We start from the raw sequence: 26,025 nt of genomic DNA, 5'->3' as shown, positions 1-26,025 counted from the left end.
GATTACTTCTGGGAGAGGTCAAGGACCCTGAATATCCCTACACATTTTTCCTGGGTCTGCCAAACTGTAAGGCCTTAATTGCTCTCACCGGAGCTGTTTCTCAGGGATTATTTGGATAAGCAACCTTGAGGGATGAGACAATGTCTCCCGCCAAGACAGAAGAGGTTTGCTTCCACTTACAAAAAAGTGGTACATTCCCCAAGCTCAGTGTTTCTGGGCTGCGACACAAATCTGGTTACATGTGGCCTCTATCTAGGCCCACTACTGGTGTTAACCCCATAGGAACTGAGGAACATGGGGGAATCAGCACAAACCAACACCAGGATAGGCTACTTGCTGTGCTGGAATAAAGTCCTTGGTCTCTGACCAAGGAGTCTCACATCTGCTAGCATCTATGAAACAGTTAACAGGCTAATTTACTATCTTGTAAGTAGTGAAAATCCCAGACACTTTGAAGCCCTTGAAGGAGAAGGTTCATGAGAGAGAGGAGTTCAATAGGAGTTTATGGTATCTCTTGCCTTTTAATGGAGATCTAACTGACCCCTAACATTGTGTAAGTCATTGTGTAAGTTTTAGTTACAGAAAGTGATTTTGACATTTATTTATTGCAATACGATTAACAAAGAGTTAACTGTCCCATCACACAATTACCATTTCTTCTTTGTAGAGAGAACATCTAAGATCTAGTCTTTTAGTAACTTTCAGGCATACAATACCTTGTAGTTGAGGACAATCACTGCTCTGTGCAGCACTCCTCCAGAACTCCTTCATCCTGTCCCTCCGAGTCCCCTTCTTCAACAGATTAGACTCCAGGTCCAGCAATATACCCACATGAGTTGGCAGAACCCTAGTTTCCCCAACCCTTTTACATTGTCACACTCAACAGACAAAAATCACAACCTTGTATGAATTCAACTACTTATTTTCTTTTGGCCAGTACTCAAGCCACCAAACATTGATTTAAAAAGCCAAACAGCGCATAGTAGTTACACTACAAATTCATTTCACTCATCTCAACTGGGCCCTCAAAACCACCCGGCAACCTAGCTTTTTACTCATCACTTTCACTCTATCAACTACCTCAGTTCCTTTGAACTCTTTAAGCTTCTGACCTTTCACACCATCTTACAAATGACCTTGCCTTCTCTATCACAGAGAAAGCAGAAGCCATCAGACATGAACTCTTTCAATTTTCTACCACCAGATAGATATGTAAAACTATACAAATGTAACAGACTCATCACATTCTCCTTTCCCTCCATTTGGAATAGAGGAACTGACTTTTCTGTCCTTTGGTCCAATTCCTCCACCTGTGATTTAAATCCTATCTACTGGGGCGCCTGGGTGGCTCAGTGGGTTGGGGCCTCTGCCTTCGGCTCAGGTCATGATCCCAGCGTTCTGGGATCAAGCCCCGTGTCGGGCTCTCTGCTCAGCAGGGAGCCTGCTTCCCCCTCGCTCTCTCTGCCTACTTGTGATCTCTCTCTGTCAAATAAATAATAACCTTTAAAAAAAAATCCTACCTACTGTCTTTCCAGTAATCTTATACTTCCCTTAATAATCTCTTCTAGAACATTCAAGTTCTCATTGTTCCTCTGTTGTTCTAGTCTTTTAGGGAAAATTTCAAACATAGAAAGGTAGAGAAATCCATATAATGGACACCCATTATATATATATATATATATACCATACCATTTATAAATTGTTCGTGTTACTGCTGTATTTCTTTCTTGATTTTGTTCATTTTTTTAAATTTCTATTTTTTTTTAAGATGTTATTTACTGGAGAGAGAGAGACAGAGAGTAGAAGTACAAGCAGTGGGGATCGGGCGGGGGGAAGAGGGAGAAGCAGGGAACCCAACAACCCAGGGCTCAATCCCAGGACCCTGAGATCATGACCTGACCAACTAACTGAGCCATCCAGGAGTCTCCACTTCCTAAGTATTTTAAAGTCAGTCACAGACAGCAAGACATTCCACTCTGAAATCTATCAGCACTCATCTCCAGAAATATTAGGACACTTCTCTATTAAACCATATTAACATTAATAGATCTATCAAAATTAACAGTAATTATTCAGGGGCTAATATACCTAGTCCATTTTCAAATTTCCCTAATTACTCCACCAATGTCTTTTTACATCTGATCTGTTCAAATTAGGATCAAATTACAGATGACATAACACACTGGGTTATGTCTGCTACATCTCTCCATCTAGAAGTATCCATTGCCTGCTATAGTTCCCCCTAAAATACTGACTTACTGGACAGAATGAGCGACTTGTCCTTTTCAATGTCCTGCATTCTGCTTACTTCCTTATGGTCATTTAACTTGTTTATCCTCTATACTGCCAAAAACTTTAAGTTAGATCCACAGGTTAAAGGATATTCAAGTACAATGTGTTTGACAGGAATAGTTCTAGGTAACATGCAGACTTAGTGGTATCATAAAACAGAGCACACTTAATCTTTGTTCATTCGCTCCTTGTAAAGCTAAGATTGGTGAGGGTATTCAAGTGTTAACAATTCAGGCTATTTTAAGTCCTCAGTTTCATCTAGCAAACCACCACCTGTGGGTAACCTTTCACTTTTAAGTGGATACTTTGTATCAGGGTTAAACATGCCCAAGTCTCTACCTTTAAAAAAGAGAGAGAGAAAAAATGCCTTGACTCTACAGTTCACTATCACGGGGCCGTCCTTTTTCTACCCTTCATTATGAACTCTCAAACAGAGCTGTCTATACATGACCCCATTTCTTCACAGGGACTTCTGAATTCTCAAGCTTCATTCACTCCTGTCCAGCTGCCGTCAGCTAAATTAAAGCAGGCATCATGGAAATGGGGGAGTGGTCAGAAGGCATGGGTCTGAGAAAGGTTTCTAGTGGCAAAATCAGAGCCCTTGAGATGCTTGTACCAAATGAAAGGTAGCGAATATGCCATCCCAATGATGGTTTAAGGATGTGACACAGAATTATTCAGAGAAACAGCAGACACAGGAGAGACTAAAAACAAGAGACCTTATCCTCTGAAATGGAAATTTAAATTTATAAAGAAAATCTCTACTTGTCAGAGTGTCTTGCTTTCTGTTCTAGGAAGGAAAGGACTCTAAACCAGAGAGTCTGAACCAATATAGAGTGCAGGATTTAAATCTGCACCAACACACCTTACCTTTGTTTACCCTTGCCTTGCCTGATAACCTCCCAGGACTGTCCCCTTCCCTACCCCACCAGCACTCCCAAAGGCGCCAGTTCTTCTTCCTCTAGCTGAAGAGACTGTCTGTCAGCTGGTGCCTTGGCTACCTTAGGGAGTTACACATTTTTCTCCCTGGAAATCTCTGATGTATATGTGAGGGATACAAACATGTTCAAAAACTTGTTTTTCTCATTTATCTTTTATTGCAGGGTGTCTCAGCCAAGAACTCAGAAAAGTAAAGAGAAAATCACTTTTCCTCCGTGACAGAGAGAACTGCAAACTTTCTCCAGATGCCTCAAAAGAAATGTTAAAGCTGCCTTCCCCTACCTTCCATGACCTACTGCTAAAAGGAGGAACTTGTTTTTCACTCTTTAAGGAAAATTGATTGGTTCTGTCACTAAGGAGAAAGAATATTTTGATGACACACTTTCTGTTGCTCTTTTCTTCCCACCTGACAATTGCTGAGAATACCAATAAGGATCACATCGAGCACAAACTAAATTATAAATGACTTCCATACAAGCCTAGAGCTGACTAGGGTAAAATGAAGCCACAAAGATACCCCTAGGTGAAACCAAGTAAAATAAATCCTAGTAAGTTATGTTTTGAAGGTCTAAAGGAGGATCTAATGAAGTGGCCAGCCCCTGTACTGACCTGGTCTGTGGACGTATCAGGGCTATGAAAGCTCTGGATTCCTGAGGATGATATTATGGCATAAGGTACAGTTTAGTAAGTCGCTGCCTCAAACGGTCAACTAAAGCATGCTCCAATTCAGACTACCTGAAGGTGCTAGGTAGCCCTTCTGGCTGACCTTCTCTTATCTCAGTTTTTATAGTGGGATATAGAGAGAATATTGTTAAGAATGATTGTCAACAGTTGGGTTGGGGTGTGTGTGCAGCAGACCATTGGGCTATTTAGTAAGCCTTGAGGTTGATTTGGTTCCCATATGTCAGAAGCTCTAAAAAAGAAAGGAGGGGTAAAATAATTGATGCCTCTTTGCCTTCAGCTTTGGGGCTTTTCACTATGTCTGAGTCCCCAGAAGTCCTACTCTGTTTTCTGTTAGGTGCCCCTCCAGGGGCACATATTTTACTGCAAGCAACAAAGTCCTCCAGCTACTTGTCCTCCTGTAGTTAGATCCTTTACATCCATAGTTAATAAGAACAAAAACCAAGAAAATGGCAAAATAGTTCATAATACTTTGTGAATGTAGGGGAGAAACATGGAAAGTAATGGCAGGACAAAGAAAACCAGAAAGATAAATAGTCAACCACCACTACAGAAATTTACCACTGGGTACAGCCAGGTGAACTGCCTCATAAATGAACTCCAAATCTTCCTTAAAGTTGAAGATACTCAAGAACCCAACCTATGAAGGGAGTAAACCAAAACATACTCTCTCACTGATCATCAGACTTCACCTGAATTAATGACCAAAAAAAAGAAGTGATGCTAGGCAAAAATTAAGGTTTTCATCTACACTGGTCATACACCTAACAGAGATTACTTAAATTAAAAAGAAAAAAGAAAAAGAAAAAGAAGAATTGGCAAGGTTGGGGGAAAAGGTAACTCACTCTGGTAGGAAATCTATTGGAAAATAACTTGGCCACTATCTAACAAAGGTGAGGATACCTCTATCTTTCAATATGACAATTCCATTTCTGGGGGCCCCCAGCTGGCTCAGTAGGACATACCAGCCACTCCTGATCTTGGAGTCATGAGTTCAAGCTCCACATGGGGTATACAGATTACTGTTTAAAAAGTTTATTAGAGGGACACCTGGGGGCTCAGTGGGTTAAAGCCTCTGCCTTAGGCTCAGGTCATGATTCCAGGATCCTGGGATCCGAGTCCCGCATCGGACTCTCTGCTCAGCAGGGAGCCTGCTTCCTCCTCTCTTTCTGCCTGCCTCTCTGCCTACTTGTGATCTCTGTCAAATAAATAAATAAAATCTTAAAAAAAAAAAGTTTATTAGAAAAATAAATAAAACTGTTTAAATAAAATAAAACTGTTTAAAAAGTTTATTAGAAAATATAAAGTTTATTAGTTTATTAGAAAAAATAAGATTCAATTCCATTTCTGGGTACATAAGCCCTAAAGGAAACTCAAGTACATGTGCTCATGTGTCAAGAGTTGGATTCAGGGCCACCTAGGTGACTCAGTGGGTTAAGCCTCTGCCTTCGCCTGGGGTCGTGATCTCAGGGTCCTGGAATCGAGCCCCGCATCAGGCTCTCTGCTTGGCGGGGAGCCTGCTTCCCCATCTCTCTCTGCCTGCCTCTTTGCCTACTTGTGATCTCTCTTTCTGCCAAAAAAAGATAAAATCTTTTAAGAAAAAAGAAAGAGAGTTGGATTCATATAATACTACTCGTAAGAGCAAGAAATTTAAAACCCCAATGCCCACCAACAGGAGAATGGATAATTGTAGTGTTTTCTTTCACAATGAATTATTATATCACAAGAAAACAAATGAACTACAAGTACAGACAATCTAGAGTAATCTGAAAAGTAGTATTTGAGCGTGGGGGCGGGGGGGGGGGTAGGGAGTGGAACAAGTTCCAGAAGACACATACCAGCATAATTCTTTTTATAAAGCTCAAAAACAACTAAGAATGCACACCGATGTAACAAAATATTCTTAAAGGGAATGATAAACAGTACAAGGAAGAAGCACACAAGTACAATAGCTGCAAGTAATGGTTAACTTTTGAATCGTGAGCTGGGTTTGCTTTATGGGTGTTTATGTTACCAATGAGCAAGCAAATATATAGAAGTGAGTCACAGTGGATCCACAATAAATAAGTTAATTTAACTCTTGCACTAAATTGAACAAGGAGGAGCGCCTGGGTGGCTCAGTTGGTTGGGCGACTGCCTTCAGCTCAGGTCATGATCCTGGAGTCCTGGGATGGAGCCAGCATCAGGCTCTCTGCTCCGTGGGGAGTCTGTTTCTCCCTCTGACCCTCCCCTTCTTGTGCTCTCTCTCTTTCAAATAAATAAATAAAATCTTAAAAAAAATAATAAATTGAACAAGGAGACCCTTAGACTGAGGCGGTTCTAATACCTTAACAAACTACATAAGCAAACCCAAACCTAAACTTGTAAAACCCAAGGACAACCAATCACAGGCAACTAGGCTTTCCAAATAAGGCAACCACATAGCTATAGCTAATCAAATAATTTCCTAGCTTTGCTTCTTTCTCTAAGAATCTTGCCCCTACGTATGCCCAATCCAAATAGATTTTTGCTAAAAAACAAAACAAAACAAAACAAAACAAAACAAAAACGTAAATATTTAATATGCCTCCATTTAACTCTTACCACACCTTAAGTCCACTGGGAACCATAAAATAAGTGGAATGAGGTAAAAATAAAAGGAAATGGAGGTTCAGACAGGTGAAATAACTTGCCTAAAATTAGAGGCATGGTGGGGACTGAATCCAACATGTGTGAGAGTCTGGAACGCGGCTGTCTTCACCCTGCCACACTGATGTTTTCAAAGGGCAGCTCATCAAACTTCTCTGCTAAATCTGACTAATGATATTACCCCTCCTCATTCCCTTTACTACTATGGCTTTCATGACCCCAACTTCCTAGATTCCCCTTGTATCTCACTATTGTTTCTCTGGGGGTTTTTTTTGCTGTCTGTCCCCACCCCATTCACTTAAATACTTATATTTCCCAGAATCTATCTTCAGCCAGCTAGCCAAGAAACTTTCCTCCTAGGAGGAGGGAAAGATAAAGGAATACGAGATACAGATGAGCCATCTCTACATTCCTTTACAAAAAACAAAAACAAAAAACCCACAACTACAGGGGTACCTGGCTGGCTCAGTTGGTGGACCATGGGACTCTTGATCTTAGGATCAGGAGTTCAAGTCCCACGTTGGGAGTATGTAGAGATTACTTAAAAATAAAGTCTTAAAAGATTTTTTGAAATTATACATAAAAACACAACCAAGAACAAAACACAAAAAACATCAGAAGGATTCAGTGTAATTGTCAAGAAATTTCACCAATGGTGATTTTTAATCTAGGTCATATTGAAGCGGTTCATCACAATCTCTGAAGTAGTACTGAAATGATAGACAAAAGCAATTTTAAACTAATAACTTAACAGAAATTATTTTAATATAAGCACAGTGTCTTTCAGTTACCATAACTTCTTGACTAAGTTCTTTTTCAACATGAATAAATGATTCATTTAACACAACTGAAATTACTCTATCATATAATGAAAGCATTGTAAGTTGAGAAGAAAGCAGCATATCAGTTATCTTTTTAAAAGTTCAGCTGTGCCAGTTACACATATAAAAAAAAAACCAATGAGCCACTGTTTGCGTAATTCAGCCTTCCCTCTCCACTTCTTAAAACGTCCACAGAATCTTTACCAAAGCAAGGCATTATGTAGTCTATACAATTATACTGCTGTGTGAGTGAACAGAGCCATTTTCATCTATATGCAATAAGGAATATGAATTATTTCTTAGCTATTAATAATTTTCATCCTGATCATGAAAGCTCACAAAGCATGAAAGAATATTTTAGGTTGTAAATTTAGGCATAAAACTACTTTTGCTTAGTAAGTCTATTCATCAGAAAAATTCAAATTTGTTTTTATAATCTCTAATGTTCTACGTTTCTCTTGGCAATCTGTTAATTCCTATACTTTGTAAAATTTAAAAAAAAAAAAAAAAAAAACACCTAACTGCAAACCCATAATGAATTAGGTATTTAAAGCTTTTACAATCATTCTTAGCATGGAATTTACTTTTGCTTCATTTTGTTTTTTTTTAAGATTTTATTTATTTGACAGAGAGAGGGATCACAAGCAGGCAGAGAGGCAGGCAGAGAGAGAGGGGGCAGCAGGCTTCCCACTGATCAGAGAGCCTGATGTGGGGCTCGATCCCAGGACCCTGAGATCATGACCTGAGCTGAAGGCAGGCGCTTAACCCACTGAGCCACCCAGACACCCCTCTTAGCATGGAATTTAAAAGCCAACTTGTCTATCCACCCCAAGCATTGCATGTACAGATATTCCCATGTGGCTTTCACAGAAGTCAACTAAAAACCTAGGACTGCAGGGGGTGAATGGATAAGCCAGAAGAATACAAGTTAGAGCTGCTGAAACTGTAGCACAGGCATTCAGGTTTTTTTACTTTCTCATCCCACTGAACACTTACAGGCACCCAAAGTAAAAAATTCCACCTCTTGTGAACTGCCGGCCGTCTGTGTTGTCTGTGTTCTAGGAAACAAATAAGGTGCTCACGCTCTTCAGTCGGTTTCCCTTCACCTAACCGCTATGCTGTGGCACGGTTCCTTCTTTCAAGGGACATTTAATGAATGTCTATCATGCACAAAGACCTGAGGCTACGTATGAATAGGACAGCTCCAGTTCCCCAGGAATTCACACTCAAGTAGGAAAACAGACATTGAGGGGCACACTCCCATAGGTCCATAATCTCATTATACACAGCCCTAACACCAGGTGTGGCTTGGATCTGGGCAGTGTTCAGATTTTAAAAAGGTATGGACCCTGGGGCAGTAGCCCATATAATTAAGGAGTATTTCTGTAACAAAACATAAGCACATTCACAAGTAGGTGGGGAAAAACAGACTAGCAGGTTTCAAGTTAGATCAGGCCTGGTTGCCGTACAAAATGCGTCCAAATCGTATAAGGTTTTGCCACTAAGTGATGTATGAAAAAAACCTGCCATTTGCATAGCATTTTGGATCTCCAATTTCTGGAAAAGAGATTATTGACCTGTAATGCCTAAGAGGAAGATCACATGGCACAAAGTCAGGATAAGCCCAGAACTGAGGCATTAGTAGGAGTCAGCCAACCAAGAAATAGCATTCATTGCGCACTTTTGTGCCATGCACTATTCGAAATTCTCCACAGTAACTCATTTAATGGCTTCAAATCAACCTCAGAAGGTAGGGGCTAGTGTCTTCCCCATCCCACAGATGACGAAACCACAGGTTATGGAGCTTACCACACATACCTGAGTTCATATAACCTAACAGCTTGCTGACTCACTCGCAGCGTCCTTACTGTGTGATCCCAGGACTGCTCGCCTGCTCTGAGTCTCAATTTGCTGACATCAGTAGCGTGGAGATACCCTATGGGACTGTTTGGGAAATCAGAGATGCACATTCACAAAATGTCCTTGGAACTTTAAGTGAGGGCTAATTTGGCCCAGCAAGGGAAGTATCAAAGACATTATATAACCAGAAGCACTGATCAGATCATTATCAGTATCTGGATCAATAGATGTAATACAAAATACTTTAAACAAAAAAGAAAATACAATTATTACCAATTATTACAATTTTCACAGCCCCAGCCTCCCAGTTGTGCGGCCATGTAACCCCTCTGTTCTCTCCGTAACTCCTTGAGAGGTGCAGAAGATCCCTCCCTGAGAACTCTGGAGACTTCTGTTGGCAAGGAGAGGACTCTATCCCTATCCCCTATTATACAGACCAGGACTCCCTAATGAGTGGTAAGGAGAGAAAAGAGAGTCAAAAGGGGAAAGAGGGTAGGAGAGAAAACATGCAATTATGTAAAGGCCTTTCTCAAACTCCACCTACCTGGGAGGACAGCAGTACTGGGCCCAGCCCAGCATGCGGCCAACCCCCAACTCCAATGCCTTGACTCTGAGATTGAAGCCCTCCCTGTTCCTCAGGTGTGTAAGGGAAGCAGCAGCACGGTTGCTAACCACGATTCCACTAAATAACCTGATCCGTGGTTCCCAAAGTGTGGGAACCAGCAGCAGCAGTACCACTGAGAAACTTGCTAGAAAAGCACATTTTAGGCCTTTCCCAGCCAAGCCCCCCCCCCCCCCCCCCCCGGATTCTGCTGCCTCCTACCGTCTGAGAAACACAGGTCTGAACTAGGTTCTATAGGAAACAAATCTAAAACCCTTTGACTGAGAGAAGGTTAAAGAATGTATTCATTAAGGGGCTCCTAGGGGGCTCAGCTGGTTAAACGTCTGCATCCGGCTCAGGTCCGGATCTCAGAGTCCCCCATCAGACTCACTCTGCTCCGCGGGGAGTCGACTTCTCCCTTTCCCTCTGCGCCTCCCTGCTGCTTGTGCTCTCTCTCACACTCTCAAATAAATAAAATCTTAAAAAAAAGTTTCCTAAAAAAACCTAAATGGCATTTATATTATCTTCCTGCTCAAACAAAACATCTAAATACTTTAAAAAATAAACATAGTAGTTGGAATACACAATTATAGAAAAAAAATTCCCATTCTTATCAGGTTTTTTTTTGTTGTTGTTGTTAATAGGACAGGATTATTTCCCATATCTGAACTGTTAAAATTTTTTGAATTTTTTTTCTGAGGAATGCCTTCAGAATGGTAAGAGAAAAAACAGACACTCCCCATATAAATTTCCTATTTCTCAAACACTCACAACTTAAAGATATCTGTTTTTACAAAGAAATCATTAACAATTTCTTGACGTATTTCAGGTGTTATCTTCCCCTTCCTCAAGGGAAACAATCCATCTGGCAAAAACTTGAATTTTTTGGCAGCCACTACCTTCTTTAAATCTGTATTTGGTCATGCTATTACTCTTTAAGAAACTAAGAATGAAATAAATTCAAGAGTTGAAAGGACATCTTCTATCAGGAAATACCTAGGACACCAGAAAAGAGAGATGCTTGAAAAAAAGTTTTTAATTTAAGACTTAAATGCACTGATCTTTGTTAAAGTAGCAAAGCATGTGAGAAAACACCTGCCAATACTCCTTCATGTATCTCCGGAATTAACTAAAAAAGGGACTTAGATTCTCATCTGCCAAAAGTAGCTCTTACTAAATTTTTTTCTTTAAAAAAGAACTTTGTGATTTAGTTTTCTTAACAAGTCACAACATAATCAGTCCACACAGAAATCAACCAACAAGAAAACAAGCTCTTTATCCAGACTATCATAAACAGATCCACTGGGGGTGAACCCTCTGGGTAAGAATTAGGGGCTCTCTCTTTGAACAGGACTTGTCATCGTGGCAGAAATCTAAACTCAGGTAGTAAATTCCACGGCCCAATAAAATGTCATGCATTAAAGTAAAAAAAAAAAAAAAAAAAAGGAAGGTATTCATGGAATTTAAAGTAAACGGATTTTGTTGTTTCACTCCTACACATTTTTACATTTGTGTGTTATAAATAAAATGTGTGACGACTGTAGTTTTTAAACTATGCCATTTATAAAAAGCTGAGTGTTTCATTATAAATTCTTTAGGTTTAATTTTTAAATTACAAGTTATAAAATTATCCTTTAAATCAAGGAAAAGGGAAGAACTCTTTGAGACAAAGGTAGTAACAAAACCTAAGATTATAATAATATCAGGTACTATATAAAAACCAGATGCAGAGTGCCTCTTCTAAATGTAGAATGCATGCATGTGTTTCCATTCTTTTAGTGTATTCTCCCTACAGAACTGGAGAGAAAATGGAAGCTTTAAAGTGAAGAGGTTTAGCTTTTTTCTAGTGAACATTTGGGAAAGCTTTCAAAAGGATTTTTCTTTCTGCATTATTCCTATTATTTTTAGCAACAGTCTTAACATATATAAGAAATGAACACTATCCTGACCTGTCAAATCCAAATTGCCTCCACTACAAACATGTCTTTAACTCCTACCCTGCACTAGGCACTCACAACGACCCACCCCAATCAAAAAAGTTTATCTTCTTCCGAAAAGTAATTACTGACTGATATTAATTACTGACTGATATCGGTACAGAAGGGCTGCAACAGAGCACATATTTTAAAATACTATGTAACCAAAACCGAATGTTTCATGAGAATATGACTGCACTTACCATACTAAGGATCTCCCTTAAACTGAAACTGTTTCTAGAATGCTTATATTTTTAGCTGCACTACCTCTTTTCCTTTTACTTAGTCCTACAACTACCTTCTCTAAGTTGAGAGGCCTCAATTTTAGTATTTCTAAGACTTTGTGACTCAGACATTAGGAAATAAATTACGATTATATAAATTACAAATCCTAACTTTCTCAGACTGTCTTTTCTCAGATGACTTCACTCAAGTATTACTGCCTTTTGGATTTTTTTTTTTTAATTTATTTTCTGCATAACAGTATTCATTATTTTTTCACCACACCCAGTGCTCCATGCAATCCGTGCCCTCTCTAATACCCACCACCTGGTACCCCAACCTCCCACCCACCCGTCAATTCAAACCCCTCAGATTGTTTTTTAGAGTCCATAGTCTCTCATGGTTCACCTCCTCTTCCAACTTCCCCCAACTCCCTTCTCCTCTCTAACTCCCCTCTTGGATTTTTTAAAAATATATTTTATTTATTTATTTGACACAGAGACAGAGAGATCACAAGTAGGCAGAGAGGCAGACAGAGAGGGAAAAGCAGGCCCCCTGCTGAGCAGAGAGCCCAATGCGGGACTCGATCCCAGGACCCTGAGATCATGCATGACCTGAGCCGAAGGCAGAGGCTTAACCCACTGAGCCACCCAGGTGCCCCTATCTCTTGGATTTTTTTTTTTTATGGGACCAAGTATGGTTCATCTCTGTATCACTAAATCACACAGTCTTAGATCACTTTAAAGTCACATAATTTGTGTTGTGTGTGTATTTTTTTTTTAACCAAAATCAATCCCTTAAATTAACCAGAATTTGTTACACATTATTCTTGATTATATCTAAAAAATGTTTAAATGAATCCCACCACTAAAAGATGAAAATATGACAACAGTGGCTATAAGAATTTCATCCCAACAAGTGTTTGTTAAGTGCCCATCCAATGTTTCTAGGTTTATAATGTTTATAAGGCATCACGATCTAGCTTATTTGTTAATTTGGCTACATGGCACAAAATGTGACTTGCCAATCACATATTCATGGAAAGGTAGCTGCAACTTCATGTGTTCACAGCTTTAAAAAAAAGTTAAAAATCTTTATTTTAAGAAGTAAAATTATCTTAAAGTTACCAATAGTTAAGTAGAAATAAGAGTACATCACTTAGCGTCTTTCTCCCACTACAGATCTCATTCTTTCTAACATAAAGCCATTAATACCTAGGTAGAAGGTAAAACTTCGGAGGTTTTACTAATTAAAAAGCAAATGCATCCGTGTGGTATCAGTCTGAGATGAACACTTTTCCACCAATGCCACTTCAGGATCATACTTTATTTACCAAAATATCACACAACTGCTTTCTTGGGTTTAAACTAACAGCTAATAACCCACACTAGCTATCTGTGATTCCACTCCATCCTCAACTCCCTTCCCCACCACTAAGGTTCTCAAAAGCCATCTGTCCAAAGGGTCTTCTCTCTCCCAGGTGGCCTGAATAGTGTTTTAGCAACACTCACTCTCACATACACCAAGACTGCTCTTCAGCACTGCTGAGGAAACACACATTATTCCTGATGCTTCACTAGCCCTTCAGGACATGTCTCCATTATCTCTAAAAACTTTACAAAGATGTTTCCTCACTGAAAACTAGCGCATAACCATGGATGAAATTTACATAGCAACATTTCTTTTTTATAACCCAAGTCACAAAGGAATATTTGTGTGTGTTTTTAAATATTTTCCCCCAGGGGGCACCTGGGTGGCTCAGTGGGTTAAAGCCTCTGCCTTCGGCTTGGGTCATGATCCCTGAATCCTGGGATTGAGCCCCACATCGGGCTCTCTGCTCTGCGGGGAGCCTGCTTCCTCCTCTCTCTCTCTCTGCCTGCCTCTCTGCCTACTTGTGATTTCTCTCTCTGTCAAGTAAATAAAATCTTAAAAAAAAAAACAAAAAAAGATCTCAGGGTCCTGGGATCAAGCCTCACACCGGGCTCGCTGCTCAGTGGGGAAGTCAGCTTCCTCCTCTCTCTCTCTATCTATGCCTGCCTCTCTGCCTACTTGTGATCTCTATCTGTCAAAATAAATAAATACAATCTTAAAAAAAAAAATTTCCCCCCAAAAGCTTCCCTAGTCACACATTAATTAATAAAATAATGAAATTCCTTGATAAGTTTTAGTTCTCATAAACATTAACATATAACCATGAAAATATCTAAGTTTTAAAAATTTTAAAATAACAATTTTTTTTGCTTTTTATATCATGTGACAAGACGACCACATTTTTCTTTTTTTTCTTAAATGTTTATTTAAGTAATCTCTACACCCAGCGTGGGGCTCAAACTCATGACCCCAAGATCGAGAGTCTCATGTTCTTTGGACTGAGCCAGCCAGATGCCCTAAAACCACATTTTTCAAAAAGTTTAGTCCTACTCCCACAACAGCTTCCCCAGAGACTCATTTCATAAGTAATACACATAATGAGGATCCCTTGTTGATGAATTTCAATCCTTAAATAATTAGCTATCGTCCATTTTTCTACTACGTACATAATTTAATTTACAGAAGTCTAGGAGATTAAAAAAATGTTTAAATTATTTCCTTATAAAAACCTGGTCACTAGAAGCCTTGTTAACTATCCTAAATACAATGTATGATCTATGTTGAAAGCCAGTTAGACAACGCAGTCTCATTCAGCTTAAGGTATATTACTGGGTTTTTAATTTTACATTACCAAATAGCTAAAGCCCAATTTTCACCCTTTAAACAATTCCAGGATAAGAGTGTGTACATGGGGGCACCTGGGTGGCTCAGTGGGTTAAGCCTCTGCCTTCAGCTCAGGTCATGATCCCAGGGTCCTGGGATCGATCCCCACATTGGGCTCTGCTCAGCAGGGAGCCTGCTTCCTCCTCTCTCTGCCTGCCTCTCTGCCTACTTGTGATCTCTGTCTGTCCAATGAATAAATAATAATAATAATAAAAGAGTGTGTACATGGGGAACTCCAGAAAAATTGAAGAGGGGAAAAAAATGAGCCAAGCCATTGCTACATGTTACCATAACAAAACTACCAAAAATCCCTATGCACAAGCACAGGGACTAATAGTCCTTTGAGCCAGGGACCCCCCCCATCCTCATCTTTGTCTATGCCAAAGTAGTGTTCTCCCTCCACAGTACAGATTCTATCAATTTCTCCATACTTAAAAATGTATTACAAGTTAGATGATGAACAAGAAATGGATAAAGATGATGTGGGGGGAGTGTGTGTGCACGCACACACACGGAGTATTATGCGGCCATCAAAAAGTGAAATCTTTTTGATGTGAAAAAGTGAAATCATTTGCAACAACGTGGATGGAACTAGTTAGAGGGTATTATGCTGAGTGAAGTAAGTCAATTAGAGAAAGACAATTACTATATGATCCCACTGATACGAGAAATTTGAGAAACAAGACAGAAGATAATAGGGGAAGGGAAGGAAAAAGGAAACAAGATGAAATCAGAGAAGGAGAGAAACCATAAGAGACTCTTAATCTCAGGAAACAAACTGAGGGTTGTTGGAGGGGAGGGGGTTGGAGGAATGAGGTGGCTTTGTCATGGACATTGGGGAGGGTATGTGCTATGGTCAGTGCTGTGAATTGTGTAAGACTGATGAATCACAGACTTGTACCCCTGATGCAAATAATACATTATATGTTAATAAATATATATAAATGATTAAAAAAATTAGATGAAGAAGAAGAAACAGTAAGACTTCTAAAAATATAGTATTTTTGAATAAATAAAAATTAAATGTTTAAGGACCATCACTCTTCAGCTGTTTATATAACAAAAAATTACAAACATAAATCAACAGAAGAGGAGATATGATACATCCATACACTGAAATATTACATAGTTGTTAAGATGAGAACCTCAGAGCTCTAAAAACTTGCAAAGATGCCAGCATTAATGACACCCCCTGAGCAAATGCTCCCTTTTGGGGTCCCAACTGTACAGTAAGCATTTTGGTGGGAGTATGCCCTTACCCAGCAAGGTATATACAAAGCGTTCTTGGTAATAATCAAACAGCACAGGAAACAACCCTGCTAAAGCCAAAACTGGGTTAGAGAAGGGGTTACATTAAGCTGTGTACTGCCTTAAATATTAAAGATGGACATTAAGAGAAACTTAAATTATTTTATCAAGTCAGTAGTACATGCACATTAAAATCATTTAATATGACTACTATTGCAAAACAAATTAAGTAAATATAGCTTTGGGCAATTCTAGAAGGCTCTCTGTAATGGAAAAATCAAAAGATTAACCGAAAGAGTAGTTTAGAAAAAGGTGTCTGTGAGCTAAAAATGGAAAAATATTAAAAATATTTTAAGAGAGGGGTGCCTGGGGGGCTCAGTCGGTTTATCATCTGCCATCAGCTCAGGTTATGATCCCAGGGTTCTGGGATCAAGTCCCATTTTGGGCTCCCTGCTCAGTGGGGAGTCTGCTTCTCCCTCTCCCTCTGCCCCTCCTCCTGCTTGTGCTTGCTCACTCTCTGTCAGATAAATAAATAAAATCTTTAAAAAACTACTTTCAGGGGCGCCTGGGTGGCTCAGTGGATTAAGCCGCTGCCTTCGGCTCAGGTCATGATCTCAGTGTCCTGGGATCGAGCCCCGCATCGGGCTCTTTGCTCAGCGGGAGCCTGCTTCTCTCTCTCTCTCTCTGCCTGACTCTCCGCCTACTTGTGATTTCTCTCTCTGTCAAATAAATAATAAATAAAATCTTTAAAAAAAAAAAATAAAAAAAAAAAAAATAAAAAACTACTTTCAGAGAAAGTAGTATACTTAAACAGGAATTATTTTATATATCCAAAACACTCTGGAGCTAATTTTTTTTTTATCCTAAACCAGATCTCTCTTTAACTATTGTCCTTTTTCTTGTCATTCATTCCTATATTAATATGGTCAATTTAGAGGCTTACCAAAAATTACAATTTTTTAACCTCTGTAATTTAAAAAGTTAATTACCCAGTTTGTGGGTAATTTGTTTCTTCCTAGTGACCCACTATACTCATCTGGCTGCTTATCAGTATTACCTCCACCAGAGGGCAGACAAAAGGAAGATGAAGCTGGGAAAATTACCAACTTGTTAGCTTCCCAAGAAGCTTTAGTAGTATCAACCAAGAAGTTCAAAAGCACTACCGTTATAGGATTCTCTGAGACCGCCTTCCCAACTGGAAACAGTATTAGACAAAATACAGCAGAAAAGGTGGCAAATATTAATTCATGCATTTATTCATTCATTCAACAAATATCTGAGTTCCAACTACATGCCAGTCACATTCCAGGCTCTAGGGATTCAGCAGTAAATAAAACAAACAAAAGGTCCTGTTGTCGTGGAGCTTTAATCTGTATCTGTCTAGGAGACAGATAATAAAGCACATAAACAAACAATTTCAAGTACAGATAAGGACTCTGTGGGAGAAAAAAACCTGCAAGAAGTTAGTGACAAGGCAGGCTATTTTTAAACAAATTAATATGTAATGCCTGAATGAAATGATTGAATGAGCCATGCTTTAAATGGGAGAAGGGCATTCCAGGAAGAATAAACAGTAAATCCAAAGGTCCTGGGGCAGAAACTAACCTGGGATACTGAATTAACAGCAGAGAGGATAGTGAGACTGGAGGGTAGTGAGCAAAGCAGAAGAGATTACACAGGGGTGGGCAGAAGACCAACCATGTAATCATGTGGGCCTCCTGACCACAGTAAAAACTTCAGATTTTATCTAACAGTAATGGGTTCTGTTGCCTAAGACTGGAAGCTGAAAGATCAGTGAGGAGCTACTGTTGCAGTCCGGTCCCAGGAAGATGGTGGTTTGACACAAAGGCAGTGGCAGTACAAACAATAAAAAACAGCCAAAATCGGAAGGACAGTAAGTTAGGAGCCATCACAGCTGACAATGAGGGACCAAATGCAGGATGAGTGAAACAGGAGACTTCAGAATAACTTTCACTGTCAGCCTAAGCAACGGGATGGAGGATAACACCATCTTCTGAGGAGTAGAAGCTACCACCAGTGAAGCAGGATGAAAATCAAGAGTCCATGTCCCAGAAGCCAAGGGAAAACTGTTTCAGCAGGAAGCAGTTCTCTACCATCCGTGCTAAAGGTGACCAAGAGACCTAATGTGGCAAGACTGATGTCACTGGTGACCATGAGAAGAATCGTTTTTTTACAGCACAGGAAGGATCAATCACTCTGTAGTGGGTTTAGAAGAGGAGAGGTGGGGAGCTGAGGAATAGATAAGCCTACATGGACTCTTCCCAAGATTTCTGTCGTTGTTTTCGGACACAAAGTAGCTTTATTATTTTTTGAGGTTTTACTTATAACATTTCATTTTTTAAAATTTCAAACTTATAGTTGAAAAAAGTAGTATAAAAAAAGAAAAAAGCAGTATGGTGAAAAATACTCTTAGACCTTTCACTTATTCACTAATTGTTAATGTTTGCCACATTTGCTTTATCATTCTCTTTTCAGTCTAATAATTATTGTTTGTCCATTTGAGAGTAAATTGAAGATATTCTGACCATTTACTTCTAATAATTCACTGTGTATCTTTCTAAGAACAAGGACGTTGTCTTACACATCCACAGTACAATGACCAAATTCAGAAAACTTAACATTGATGCAATACTATTATTTAATATTCATTACATACTCAAATTCTGCCAATGTCCTGATAATGCTATTAGGTCAGTTAGATTTTCTGATCCAAGATCCAATCCAGGATTATGCACTGCACTTTGTCAGAGCTCTTAAACTTCCTTTATTTAATCTTTAGCACTTTTTCGAAATTTTATTTATTTGAGTGAGAGCATGCATGAGAGAGCGAGTGAGAAAATACATGAGCACATGCACTTGTGCTCGCAAACAAGCAGAGGAAAGGGGCAGAGAAAAGGGAGAAGCAGAGTACCGGCCCTGGGCAGGGAGCCCAATAGGGGACTCCATTCCAGGACCCTGGGATCATGACCTGCGCTGAAAGCAGATGCTAAACCAACTGAGCCACCCAAATGCCCTCAGTTAAGGTCCCTCAATTGTTTCTTCTATGTAGATTTTGGTTATGCATTTTAGAAAAACCACAGAAAAGTAATGATGTCCCCAATTAAGCACATCAAAAGGAACGTGTTTTAAGATTTTATTTATTTATTTGAGAGGGGGAGAGAGAGAGCATGAGCAAGCTTGATCAGGGGAGAGAGGAAGCAGCAGACTTCCCGCTGGGCAGGAGCACACACGGAGCTCCATCCCAGGACCTCAGGATCAGGACCTGAGCTGAAGGCAGACGCTTAACCAACTGAGCCACCCAGGTGCCCCAAGAGGAACCTATTTATCCCACTACTGGTGATGTTAACTTTGATCAGTTTGTTGAGATGGTGTCTGCCAGATTTCTTCACTGTGAAGTACTCCTTTTCCCCGTTGGTCATTAATCTCTGGAGAGACCACTGGAAACTGTATTAGTACCCTTCTCCCCATCCAGTTTTCTCCATTAGTAATGCTGGTGTGAACCAACAAGACCATAATTGTTGCAAGCCAGTCAGTTTTCTTTTCTTTTTTTTTTTTTTTTAAAGATTTTATTTATTTATTTGACAGAGAAATCACAAGTAGATGGAGAGGCAGACAGAGAGAGAGAGAGAGAGAGGGAAGCAGGCTCCCTGCTGAGCAGAGAGCCCGATGCGGGACTCGATCCCAGGACTCTGAGATCATGACCCGAGCCGAAGGCAGCGGCTTAACCCACTGAGCCACCCAGGCGCCCCGCCAGTCAGTTTTCTAATTCTATTACTCCTTCTACATTTTTATTGACAGTCTACTTGAGAATGCTTTCTCCTTTTCCTTTACTTATTATGAACTTGTGGATTCTTACTTTATTCAATGGGTTATAACCCATTATTACCATTATTCATTTTGAGGCTCAAATTTTCCCAGATTTGGCTGTTCAAGCTAGTTCCTATGTCTTTTTGAAGTACCACCACCATTTTGGGGAATACTTCCTTACCCTGTATTCTAGGCTAATCTTCTGCTATTTCTGCCCCAGCCCTGGAGTCAGCCATTTAGACCTGGGCACTATTTGTGCTTACTGCTACTAGGGTATCATTGCTTCTAGACCTTTCCATCAGACAGAGCTAGAAAATGTTACTCTAAATTCAATCAAACACCAGAGATGCTTCACTGCCTTCTTCCATTTCATCTTTATTTCTTTTCCCACAGTAAAAACTCTACCTCAAAAAATATCAATGAATTTACTCATTTGCTTATTTCTATGACACATACAAAATAGTTCAAGAGTTACTGTATATCTACCACACAGGGGTCAAGATTTCTTATTTTTGTAATCCTTTCTACCTTTAGATTTAAGGAAGATAGTCAAAGTACTGTATTAAAAACTTACTTGGATTTTTCTTTTCTTCAGAGAGTTCATGTTATTCATTGAAACATAGTTGGTTCCTTTGTTGCTGTTTGTATTCAATTTTGGACGTTTTTTATTTCAGCCTTGTTAATTTTATTTTTGAACATATAAAACATAAACAAGTTTCCAAAACTATACAAAAAGATATAGTCACAGCAGTGTCATTCCCTCCACTATGCCTTCTACTAAGTTCCTACCCACCTCCTGTAAGTAACTTACTAGTTTCTGGTTATCCTCTCCTGCATTTATTTTTATTCTATCAAAAAAATTACATTTTCTCAAAAAAAAAAAAAAAGCTTTCTCAATGTGGAGCCGGAGACACAGGGCAAAACAGTAGATCAAGAAAAGAATTTTAAGATGGGAGACAAAGGAGCTTCTGGGTGGCTCAGTTGGTTAAGCCTCTGCCTTCCACACAGGTCAGGTTCCTGGGAGAGAGTATGGCTTTGGGCTCCTTGCTCAGGAGGTAATTTGCTTCTCCATCTCCCTCTACCTACAGCTCCCCATGCTTGTGCGCAGACATGCGCTCGTGCTCTCTCTCTCTGTCAGTAAATAAATTCTTCAAAAGAAATATCTTCTGGTTTAATTTGAGGAATATCAGAGGGTTCTCATATTCAAAAAGAGACTGCCATATTGTTCATAACCTTCCAAAATAGTTGTATGTATAGCTCTAGAAAACCCACATTAAAATGGGATCATTATTTTGGAAGGATAATCAAGTTTTCACTACCCATTAATGTCAACAGGAGAAAATCTGCCCTGGGCAGAGGGAGGTCTTGAACTCTGAGCCAGGCGTTGAACCAGAAACAGAGAGGTGAGAGAATGGCTGACTCAAGGATCTGTGTACAATTAACACAGCCACATGGTAACAATCACACTGGAAAAACAAATCCACATCTCTGGCATGTCTTGGAAAGTCTACAAATGTGCTAACGAGTAACTGAGGGTCATTCCTCATGTCCTGGCAAGAAATCACTGTGGCACTGAAGCAAGAAGGTGGACTCCAGGTTCAGAGAGGTCTGGACTTGAATCCCAAATTGAGTGAACTGAACCACAGGCAAGTCATTTAAGAATTCAGGAGTACAGTTTCCTCACCTGTAGAACTGGATAATGCCTACTTTGCCAAGTCCATGTAAGATATAAATAGAATAATGTACAGCATCACCCCCGGCCCAGAACAAATGTCTAATAATTAGTTCCTAGAACAAATACAGGTTAAGCCAGTCAGCAAGGTAAAGAATTAGTAACAAAGTGTACTTTAGTAACCCCCCCCCCCCCCCGGAAAAACTCCCAGAACTTACATCATCTCAGGCAGTACTTGGTAAGGGCAAAAAAATGTCCGATACTTTGTTCTAATTCTCAATTTTCAAAATGTCCCAGAATCTATTTTTAAAGTGTAAAAATATGTGCTGACATACTAAAGCACCAATGGCTTAAAAGAAACAATTCTAGGGAGATGCTGATCAAATGGCACAAACCTCCAGTTACGAGAGAGGACACTCTGGGGATATAAGGTACAGCATGGTTACTACTGTTAACAACACTGTATTCTATACTTGACAGTGGCTAAATACGGCCACTGGCACAAACAGGTGATCAGCGTGTTAACTAATCTTACTGTGGTCATCATTATTCAATGTATATAAATATCAAATCATCAGGTTGTATGCTTTAAACTTATGCCATGTTATGTGCCAATTATATCTCAACAAAGCCGGGGAAAATTACAAAAGAAGAAATTCTACAAGTTAACAAAGACCAATGACTCAAGAATAGCCTCGTAAACAACGCTGATGGCTCACAGACATGCACCTGAATGTACTGCAAGCCATATTAACCAATTTTATAATTTTACAAATGTGTATACACAAGACAGTTAACCACGTTCAATAAAACAGTATTTTAAAAGCTTCTATTTCGGTTTCAGATTCATCTACAATACGGAAAATCTTGAAATGATCTTGAGCCAAATACTGAAATACACAATAAACTTTCAGAGCCACAGATCGGTAATAACCCTAAGTCCCACACGAACGAGTCTTAAAATGTATAATGGCAAAGAAACTCAAAGCATACAATTTTATGTATCCAAACCGTCCTTTTCCTCCACAACTAGAAAAGACTTTTATTTCATCTTAAATAAGCAGTGTGTGCTGTAAGTTCTAGAAGCTCTACTCCAGAGTCACAATCTCAGTTTGCAACACTAAAAAGGAATGAAAAGAGAGCGTTCTCATCAACAATTAAATCTCAAATGTCTTAAGAAAACTTCCCAGCAGGGTGCTAATCTACACGCCGAGCTATTCTGCCAGTGGCCAAAAGAGAAAGATGCATCCACATCCTCTACCAGAAGAGAAAGGGAAGGAGTGGGAGAAAAGGGAAGAGAGACAGAGACCGAGAGAGAGATGCAAAATAACAAAGCATCGTTTCTATAAACAAATGAAAGTCTGTTTTTAAACTTTTGGAAACTCAGTCTTCCCTTACCGTATGGCAATAAATACCAAAGTAGAAGGCAATCATTTTTGAAGCAGTGTTTTGAAGCAGAGAAAGAATGTGGAAAGAAAAGGAAAAACATTTTATCATGTACAGAATATACAAGAATTCATAATCCATTACCCACCCACCCACCCCCAATACTGGACACAACCATTTCCAAAACAAATTTAACAAGAAACCGCTAGACTCATTTTTAGCACTCAGCGGAAAACTTTTATGAGCTTTCCCAGAGCTCTCCACCCAATAACCCTTCTGGGCAGTCCCGACTAACCGCTATTTTTGGGGCAACCACCAGCTCGCGCTCTGAGTCCCTCCGGGAGGCCTCGGGGCGTAGGGACCCACCTGGGGGTGTGGAGGCCGAGGGACTACAGGCCGCCCCCTCGCTTCCCAGAGCGAGCAGTCCGAGCCGCCCAGGAAGTGCCCGGGGCGGCGGCCGAGCGGCTGACCCCCGTGCGGGAGCGCAGCGCGACCAAGGCGCGCCCGTCCCGTCCCTCCCTGGCAGGCTCCGCCACCCGGCTCGCCGACCCCACCAGCCCCACTCTACCCCCGGGCGGGGTTCTGGCGGGTCGGCCCCGAGGCGCCCCACGCCCCCTGCGGGAAGCCCGGGATCCCCCCCGCGGGGCGCTCCGACGAGCCGCGGCGCGTGCGATCGCCGCCTACCTGGAGGGACTCAGGTCCGCGTCGACCGGCCGCTGCCTGAGTCCGCGGGGAGCTCAGCAGCTCCTCGGGCGCGGAGCCGGCGTGCAGAGCGAAGCGCACCGCCGCGACGAGCGCCACCGAGATCCGCCGGCCACACCCAGGCCCGCGCCGCCCAGCAGCCAACTCCGCGGCGCGCCGGGGCCGGGGCGGGGACGTGGCTCGAGGCGCGAGGCGCGAGGCACGAGGCGCGCGGGCCCGACGGGGACGCGGCGCGGGCGCGCGCGCACCCTGGAGCGCGCGTCGCCCGAGCAGGGGGACAGGGGGCGAAGGCGGCGGCGGGCGTCGCGCGCAGCTTCTGCTTCCTATTTTCTGTCTCGTTTCCTGCTAGAAGAAGAAGAAAAACATTAATTCCCAGGCAGTTTCGTTTTCTTGTCGTTGTGGCGCCTGGACGCAAGAGCACACTTCAGAGCGTCCAAGTGGTGTGGCCGGTTTCCTTCCTGGCACCGCAGAACCCTCAGTTTGCTCGTGGGCAGGATGGGGGGCTGAGGTAGAAGACCCCGTTCTGTTTAGGTTTAACAGCCTGGAATTCTACGTTTAAGAAAGTAAACTGGAGCCCAGAGTCACACTAAACTGCATTGGAATCCCAGCTGGTCGGGTGCCTGCGTACGTCTCAGGGGCTCAGCTTGGTCACAGGCCAAAGAGGGATGATCCCTACCTCCTAAACGTGCTAACATATCAAATGAGATGCCGTTTGCCCAGAGCCTGCCTCTAAATAAATGACCAATACTTGGAAGTTGTTACTGGTGAAACCAGGCCTTTCACATGATCCTGGCGAGTCGCTCATCTCTGCAGGAGTTAAACATCGTATGCATCTCAACCGAGGTTTTTTGTTTTGTTTGTTTGTTTCCCTTTTCTTTTCCTTTCTTTCTTCTTCTTTGTAATGTTTAAAATGTCAGAAAATGAATGCAACTACCCAGTTTGCTTCCTCTGAAGTCAGTACCGCCGGGGAGCAGTTTTCCTCTCCCCACCCCCATCTTTCTTCTGAGTTAATTCCAGTTTGACAGACTGTTGCTATAGCATTCCTTCTCTGACGTCAAACAATTTAAAGAAACCGCCCTGGGTAACGAACACAGCAGAGGAGCTCTTTGTGGAGTTTCTGTGAAGGAGAAAGGTTTGAACGATGTGAGAGAACTTGAACACCTCCGCAGCTTTGCATTTCTTGCTCTTCAGCTGCTTCCCACTATCACCTGGAATAAATCTATTAGTACATTGAAAGAGATGATGCCATGCGAAGCCCAGTCTGTTTGCGACTGTGCAGAACATGTGGACTTTTTGTATAAAAGCCAGACCATGACAAAAATGGAAACTGTTGTAGTGCTAGGATGATGAGATTATAGGTGTTTTTCCCCCAATTTTTTCATTTCCCTGATGTGGGGGTGCTTCTTCCATGAAGAAGAAAGGAGAAATGTCAAATATTCTACATACCAAAGTGTCAGGAAAGTTGATTGAAACTTGAATGGTTTGCATCTGTCACTGATTGTTTTAATGATTAAATCCCGAGCTTTAGCACCATCATTTTAAAAAGGAAGCAGAAGGAAATTATTCCTTAAGGAACTCTGATTATACACCAGGCGCTCTGCTTTATTATATTGTGCTTAGTTCTCATGATAACTTTACAATGTACACTTTATCCCCATTTTATAAATAAGGAAACTGAGACTGAGTGAGATTAATTTACCTGAAGTCACACAGGGAATGGCAGAGCTTACATGGAACCTATATTGGATTGACTTCAGAGCCCACTTTCTTTAGATATTTTCTGTCTTGTCCTTGTGCCCTGGAACTTCAACAGATGTTATAGGCCTTTGAGAAGTAATCGGGTTAAGTTTATTCATTGAATAACAAGTTGCTAATATTTGGGAAAACCTGGTTGAAATTATTGAGATATTCTATTCCAGAAAAGAATGAGGGAAATATAAATCAACAACTTCTTACTACAAAAATCTGAAAAGATATAACAAGAATTTACTGATCTTTGTTTGAAGATTTAAGAATAAGTTGCACAAAATGATGACTTCAACCTTGGTGAAAATTTGCTACAGACAAATTACTAGAAGAATAAAGTCCAGGGACGCCTGGGTGGCTCAGTTGGTTAAGCAGCTGCCTTCAGCTCAGGTCATGATCCCAGCGTCCTGGGATCGAGTCCCACATCGGGCTCCTTGCTCAGCAGGGAGCCTGCTTCTCCCTCTGCCTCTGCCTGCCGTTCTGTCTGCCTGTGCTCGCTCCCTCTCTCTCTCTGATAAATAAATAAAATCTTTAAAAAAAAAAAAAAGAATAAAGTCCAAATATGAAAGTTTAATTGTTATCCAAACTAGCCCACTTCCAAGAATATTATATTTCTGTTTTGCCACATCTGCCGCATATTTTTCTGAAAAGAACACTTACTTGTTAGAG

At 40.8% G+C, this 26,025-nt stretch overlaps 1 protein-coding gene across 3 annotated transcripts in view; it reads right to left on the bottom strand.

Annotated features, from left to right (window-relative positions):
* Positions 1–23,810, bottom strand: part of GNB4 (G protein subunit beta 4) — a 57,211-nt gene extending 33,401 nt beyond the window's left edge. The window contains exon 1 of one of the 3 annotated variants that reach the window (XM_059163410.1): positions 23,593–23,810. The gene's annotated coding sequence lies outside the window, so the exon portion shown is untranslated. Of the gene's footprint in view, positions 1–9,179; positions 9,264–23,203; positions 23,430–23,592 lie in introns of those variants that run through there. The other 2 variants (XM_059163411.1, XM_059163412.1) reach the window with 2 other exon arrangements.
* Positions 23,811–26,025: the final 2,215 nt, after the last annotated feature.

The sequence above is a fragment of the Mustela lutreola genome, chromosome 2 (assembly GCF_030435805.1).
Source record: "Mustela lutreola isolate mMusLut2 chromosome 2, mMusLut2.pri, whole genome shotgun sequence".
Taxonomy (NCBI): domain Eukaryota; kingdom Metazoa; phylum Chordata; class Mammalia; order Carnivora; family Mustelidae; genus Mustela; species Mustela lutreola.
This window is presented reverse-complemented; position numbering and strand designations above follow the sequence as displayed.